Genomic DNA, 7,953 nt, shown 5'->3' with positions numbered 1-7,953 from the left:
AAGCTAAGTGTAGCTTCACGGCCAATGTTGAGTGCCGTGCCTTCTCTTATGCCGTAGTAGTGACTACGGCATAAGAGAAAGTGCACTCAATCTTCTGACCTCTTATTTAGCTGACAGAGTTCAGATCGTTGTGCATGGCAAAAAATCTTCTGGTTCAGTAATCAGCATGGGGGTCCCACGAGGGTCTTCTAGAGCTAGAGCAAAAAAAAATAGTATCGCTATTTGCAGTGTGCGCCATCTATATAAAAAGATAACCGGGTAACACCAGAGGAGCTTCAGGTGTGTTGCCGGCCTTAGAGGTGGAGATAGACGCGCAGGTAGGCCATACCATAGCTGCGTAACATGTGGACGGAAGTTCCTACGAAACCACACAGTAGTGGAGTGTCACGTATCCAGATGGTGTAGATATTACTTAAGTTTTTGACATACTGTGCGGTTAAAATATCGGTGGCAGGTAACAGGTAACCATACCATAATAATACACACAATTAAGTAGCCAAGATGACTTGCTCTTTAATATGGTCCTGTGGAATTAAAGATGCCTTACTATAGGCACAATCCCACGTCAGTTCTTGAAAATAGCTGTGCTTTGCTCTACTAGGACCAGTCTATTCTTTCCGATTACCTGAATATACCTGATATTCTCTTCAAGGAATGAAACAAAGTGACATGGAAGTGAAAGTAGGTGACTTGAATGTGAATTGGTAGATGATGCAGTGCTCATAGCAGGCTTTAGTTATCACTCTGGAAGAAGTATGTGAAACTAATGGTCTAAGCCTGAATACGAATAAGACAAAGGTTCTGGTATTTGAAAGAATTGAAGAAAAGACGGAATACAAGATCAGTGTAAATGGTATGATATTAGAACAAGTGAATGAAGTGGTATATTTGGGAAGTATGTTAAGAGATGGCGGATACGAGATGATGACAATCTCGCAAAGGCCATAAAGAAAAAATTATCTTAATATTTGGACTTAGCCCATGAGAATACTGCCATGTGGGATGTCAATGCGACTATCATTGTGCCGATAGAGGTTTTAATTAACGGTTTAATAGCGAAAAGCCTCGACCAACATCTTAAAAGGCTATCGCTTAGCTGTCAGATCAAGAACCGGATGCAGAAGACAATTTTACTTGAAACCGCGTGTAGTGTGAGGAGGTTCCTCTCTCTGGACCAGCGATGGCTTTTACCCTTGCCTAACCCCTGTTTATGACATACTTATACAGATGGGCGCATTTAGAGATATTTTCTGAGGGGGACCTGGACTCAGCAGCACAGCTTTGAACAGATATGTTCGTTCAGATCTTGTTTTTTTCTTTTTTAATTTTTCAGGGCAATATTTTTTTGTATAAATTCTAGGTTATATAAATTTGGGTTATATAAGTTTTGTATAATTTGTGGGTGGTGGGGTAATCCCACCGCACCCTGTCAATTCATTTCATATTTAAACCTCACATCTAACATACACATCTGTTAACATTTAAACCTTTTGTCTTCTTCAATTAACATCGCCTTATTGTTTCTTCTCTAAAAAAAAACGTTTGACTTTCAGGTGAAAATTATAGTGGGCCCAGATGCGGTCCGAATCTCCGTCAAGCCACCGGGGGGTTCTACGGATGTTAATAAATAATTCAAAAAGAATGTCCGTACAATCCATGTTTTGACATCAAGATATCAAGACAAATAAACTTAATCAAGTATTATTGTTAATATCGATGTATTGAAGTATCCATTCTATCGGCGTTGTAAGAAATTTGAAGTCTTAATCGAATTTTGAAATTGTTGTACCAACCATCTGTGTGTATTTTAATATTAAGAATTAAGCATAGAGCGTTAATATTATTAAGTATTGCTAATTGTCTTTATATGTATATTATTTATATGTATATGTGTATGTATTTGTATGTATATATATTGATACGGCTATATTTATTTACGTATGCTTTGTATGTGTTATTTATGGTAAATATATTCTTATTTATTTTATACCCTTAATTATATTTTTTTTTTGCACCCTACCCCTATCTTAATTTGCTATGTCCTCTGCCTTAAGGTTGCCTGGCAGAAATTGCTATTAAGCAATAAGGCCGCCTTTTGTACATTTATATAATGTTATTGTATTTTTTGTGTCTTTTCTTGGGTGTACAATAAAGAGTTATTATTATTATTATTATTATTATTGTCCAAAGATATCCAGTGAAACAAAGTCGCTGTTACCAAAGCATTTTTGTCAGAAGAAAATAAATAGTATATTTATTATTTAGGACGTGATATTGAGGGAAGTATCATATTAGTGTCATATATGTACATACATATATATATCTGTGCTACAAATATAAGTGATTTAAAAAAAAATATTATATTATTAGTATTATTCAGGCGAAAAAATATTTGAGGATTCATTCTACGATTGCTGCAATTAAATTGTCCATACTGACACTTTGCTTATTGCAAAAGAAACTTTTTCTATTCAAATAGACAGAAATTAGTGCATTACAAAATAACTGCCTAAAAACAACGATTTATTAGAATAGTTCGAATATGCTGTATCAACTATTAATATGAACCGCATTTTTTGGAAAAACATAAAAATGTGAAGCGCCTCTTTTACGCTTTTCAAGAGGCACAGATTCTAATACCGGTTATTTTTTTATATATTTTTAGAGTAACGCTATTAAACTAAATTAAATTAAAATATAATTTGTTGCAAAATTGTAACTTCGTCAAAACTGATTTTTTTTTTAAATTATCTTGAAAATTACAGGAATTCCTCCAATTTATGTTTTTTATCGATTTATCCATTGACAATATAGTGACGTTTCGCGGACAGTAAATATCGACCATATTAGTTAAAATTTTGCGTAAATTTTATTAATAGAGTCAACTGGATCTGAAGGCAAAGCTATATAAAGTGGAAGCTATGTAATAATTTAATAATGTAGAAAATTGCCGCATTATACTTTTTTTTATTATGAATCACAATTAATTTCATTGGAACCTATTGTAAAATCTTGTTTTTTTTTTACGTTTTGGAGGATAGTTGAATAGATTTTCGAATTATTACGTATGTCATGTTACGAAAGAAATTTGAATAGAGACAGCTTGCTATCGGCCATTTAAATCGAGATCTCCATAGAATAAATAATGAAAAACTATTCGTGAAAAATTATTGCAGTTAGCTTGGATATTTTATATCACCATTGGTTTTTGTTGATAAAAATCACAAATTCTAAGGATGTAGTCATGACGATGACGATAACGGAGAGATGACAATAGAGAAGAATATATGTATAGATTTTGTCCAATACTGATCACATAAATGTAGTCTTCATTAATACAATAAAATGAATTGACTTTCTTAACAAGCCAATATTTTGCTAAATGCTCACTCTTAGAATATAAAAATTGGAGTTTCGATTGAGTTAGCCAAAAGAAGTGTAAGATTCAGTTGTTGAAATACTAAAAAGATATAGGTGTACTGTACTGTGTATGCGTGCCAAACAGTTAGTTAAATAATTGAGTTATAGTACTCTATGAGAATATGTGCGAGTATTCAATTTGCTGCCATTATATAATTTTTGTATGTGTCTTTCCATAAACGGCCTAGTTGTTATAGATATTATTTATTTAAAAAATATATTTAAGAGTCGCATCTGTAAAAAAAAATAGGTTAACAAAAAGTAACGCCTTGCAATTAAATATAAGTTAAATTACGATAATGTTGCTTTCACTTTTATTATACGAAATTGTAATAGTTATAGGTAGACGAGAAGGTGGTAATGTGGCCCCTGCAGGTATTTTGGCCCCCTTCAATATTTCGGTATTTAGGACAGTGACATCTAGTAAAAAATACTCGAACTAATGTATAATATCATTAACGTGATTGACACCCAAAGCCGCCGCTAGAGGGTCGTTTAACTTTTCATTATTGGAGCAAGTCGTAACGTGCACCGGCGAAAACTTTTTACGAGTGTCGAATTTATTAAATAATAGTGTAAAAAAGTAATTATAGGTGCATCTGGCGCATTAATTCTACGTGTTTCTAAGTTAACGACTTGGATTTAAGGTAATTATTACGAATTAAGTTGATTATTTAAGATCTTTGTATCTAAGTGTAAAATGTCGCTCTTTTCGTAATATGGCCCCCTAATAACGTAGGTATTATGATCCCTGGGGGCCATAATACATGTATGTATTCTGTAGATAACTACTTGTTTGTTGTTTTTAGTTTTAGATGCCACGAAAGAACTTGACACCCATTTCGAATAAAAAAAGGAAGACCTGGGATCCTGAAAAAATGAAAAGAGCGATTGAAGCCGTCCGAAATAAAACTATTGGTTACAAAAAAGCAGTCAAAGAATTTGATGTACCGAGATCTACTTTAAAACGGCTAGTAAAAGATACCGAACAATCTTTAGATGTGATAGTGAATAAACCACTCGGAAGAAAGCCTATCCTGCCAACTGTTTTGGAGAAACGTTTACTGAAATATATTTTATTCATGGAGGCCAGGTTTTATGGGTTAACTAGACAAGATGTCAGGCGGGCTGCTTACAGGCTTGCCTTAAAATATAACATAGCAAATAAGTTCAGAAACAATATGGCAGGCAGAGCTTGGTTAGACCATTTTTTGGATAGACACAAAGACGAATTATCTCTGCGTAAGCCAATAGGTACGTCACAAGCTCGTGCCCAAGGATTCAACAAAGACGCGGTCCAAGAGTTCTTTGCTATTTTAGAAGCCGAAATGACAAAAGTCCGCTACCCTCCAGATCGCATATACAATGTCGATGAAACTGGACTGACGATAGTTCAAACCAAAATTCCACAAGTCATTGGAAAAAAAGGAAAACGACAAATCGGGGCATTGACGGCAGCAGAACGTGGTTCACTTATGACTATTGTGTGTTGTATGAGCGCATCAGGCATCTTTATACCACCTTTGATGATTTTTCCACGGAAGAATTTTTCAGATATTTTAATGAAAGGTGCCCCACCGGGAGCCATTGGAAAAGTCCATCCATCAGGCTGGATACAAAGCAACTTATTCTTGGATTGGTTCGTGCACTTTATTGAGAAGACAAACCCATCTGAGGCTAGCCCGGTGATGCTGATTTTAGATGGACATTACAGCCACACACGCAACGTAGACGTCATAGAGCTGGCCCGCGAGAACCACGTGACTATCATCAGTCTCCCACCTCACACAACCCATAAACTCCAACCTCTCGATAAAACATTCATGGGTTCACTCAAAAGTCATTACAGCGAAGAAATCCGTCAGTTTATGTTACATTCCGAAAGAATGCTGAAACCATATGACATAGCAGAGCTTTTTGGTCGAGCCTATATGAAGAGCTGTACGGGAGAAATAGCAGTAAACGGCTTTCGTGCTACAGGTATATACCCTCTTCAGCCACAGATATTTACGGATGTTGAATTTATAGCAGAAAATCAACAACAGTCAAAAAACCAGCATCAGTTACACGCAAGCACTTCATCATCTGCATCTGACGCCGATCATCATACCAATGGAAAAGATTCGGCTGAAATTGTCCAAAGTCTGTCGAATGACTTAGATATCTTTCCAGTTCCTGGCCCTAAAAAGAAGACCTCTAACAGAGGAAGAAAGGCAACGACTGCTAAAGTAATTACGTCATCTCCTTATAAAAACCAGCTGAGGGAATCCTTGCAATTAGCAGAAACTCGAAGAGGACGTGGACGAGGGCGTGGCCGTGGTCGTGGACGTGGTCGTGGATGTGAAAACATCAGCCCTGATGGGTGTGACAGCACGAGTGACCAGGAATTCGGGAGCAATAGCAATGAAAACTCAGATTTTGAAGACAACCTGCAAGCAAGCAGTTCGGCTGTATATGCAGATGTGAGTTGTATTTTCTGCGACACTGCTTACTCCGAAGATCGACAAGGCGAAGAATGGATACAATGCCAAAGTTGCCTTCTGTGGGCTCATAGCGCCTGCGCGGGTCCTGAAGGAGAGCACTATATATGTGATTTCTGTCGTTGATTGTTCATACTTATAATATGACCCCCGGGGTGCCATAATACCACCCCCATATCTCAATTACTGGAATTTCTATTTTTTTAAAATTGTAATTATTTCTCACATAATAATTTGTTTTCATTAAAAACATGTTCAAATATGATTAAACAGATAAATGCTAAATGTTTTTATGTATAATATTAATTCACAGACCCATTACTTCAAATGTTATAAGCTAAAATCAAAATAGGGGGCCACATTAACACCTTCTCCTCTAAGTATTATAATTATAATTTGACATTTGAGAAATGATCAAAAAATCTGTGTGTGAGTGTGTGTAGCGATAAAAAAAATATTTTGTCGTTATATTATATAATAAGTTTAATTGCTTGTAAAACGAGACACATAAAATAATGGACGTGGTTATAGATGAAGCGCACAAAAGAAGGTTAAGTAAGTCAATTGCAATAATTTGAACCTAAATTTGAATCGTAGCAAATATAATTGAGGATATAAAAAGATTGCTCCTTTTCTGACATTGTCTATTTACCATATTTACCTACATATAGGTACATTCCAATTCATCAATTGTAAAACATAATTTTATTTTAAAGATTGCAAAATGCCATTTAAGCCTCTTTTTGTTTAGATTACGTACCCTACTTCATATAAAACTACATACTTTCTTATGTAGTTGTATTGAGTTCTATAGGCATGCAGGTAAATATTTTTAGTTGAATGTCAAATCAAATGTATGAATATTTATTTTTAAAGAAAATGTTGAAAAATTTACATAAGCTTGCTTGTGTATAGGTAATAGATACAGAAACAAAATCGCACAATTACCACACTAAGGAGACCAAAGATTGACCTCATTCCAAAAGAAAAGTTAAATATTTTTGAGATTGCAAAAATCAACCGTAAGTACCATATTATGTATACATAAATGGAATAAAATAGATATAATCACATTCTGAACCTTAATAACTGTACCTATATTTAAGAATGTTATGATTTAATTGAAAATAGGTACTAACCTACATGTAACAATATAAATGGCGCACAGTGTTATGATGACGGAGAAAACTGACACTAGCCAATCCCGCGCATGTAAGTAAGTTGTAAGCAAATCCTAACTTTGAAGTTAGGATGTCTGTCTGTCATCAATTCATAAGAGGTTGTCACGTCAAAAACTCTAAAAGTGTGGTACTCGCTCGTACGTGACGCGAGGTAGTTGCGAGCGTGACTCTTGTGTGTCCGTGATTCTTCCAAGCATCATAACACGTTGCGCTTGTAATATGAACTACAGAATAGAAATCACAGAAAACATGTTAACATATTATTAAATCAATATCTTAAGAACTAAAGTACGCAATTTTAGTTTGGCGTTATAACACAACATCAGCAAGTTACATCTAACGTCGCTTCTTTTTTTTCCGTTTGTCTCTATCACCTACCAGGACATAAATAATGTTAAAAAATCTTATAGAATTCGCAGTAAAGCGAAAGTAAAATGTTATAATTTTATATATTATAGAATTTTGGGCAGCATATAGAAAACATAGTAAATTAGAAAAAGAACATAAATAATGCTTAATGTACATAGTATTTCCCTATACTTACTGTATTTTGTAAAAATATGTTTTTATTAAGTGAAGATTAGGTCGAACTTAGAATAATATATGAGCAATGTGGGATGCGATTTTAAAACGTAATGTTTGTCTATGTTATTTGTAAGAATAAATTTAGATAAGTTAACAACGTCTTTTAGACAACTTCGATGACGTTGTCGATTATGTTCTGCAATGTGATATTGTTTCGCTGCGTGGCAGTTTTGTATACTCTACCATTAATTTTATGTGACTTTACCCATAAATAATTACTATTTTCTTCGCCAAACTAGTCAAATACTTCATAAAGTCATATAGAGGCAATGTTAGAATTATTATAG

Source organism: Heliconius melpomene, chromosome 21 (genome assembly GCF_056956725.1).
Source record: "Heliconius melpomene rosina isolate 202511_hmr_F chromosome 21, ASM5695672v1, whole genome shotgun sequence".
Classification (NCBI taxonomy): Eukaryota; Metazoa; Arthropoda; class Insecta; order Lepidoptera; family Nymphalidae; genus Heliconius; species Heliconius melpomene.
Note: the sequence above shows the minus strand (reverse complement) of the source record.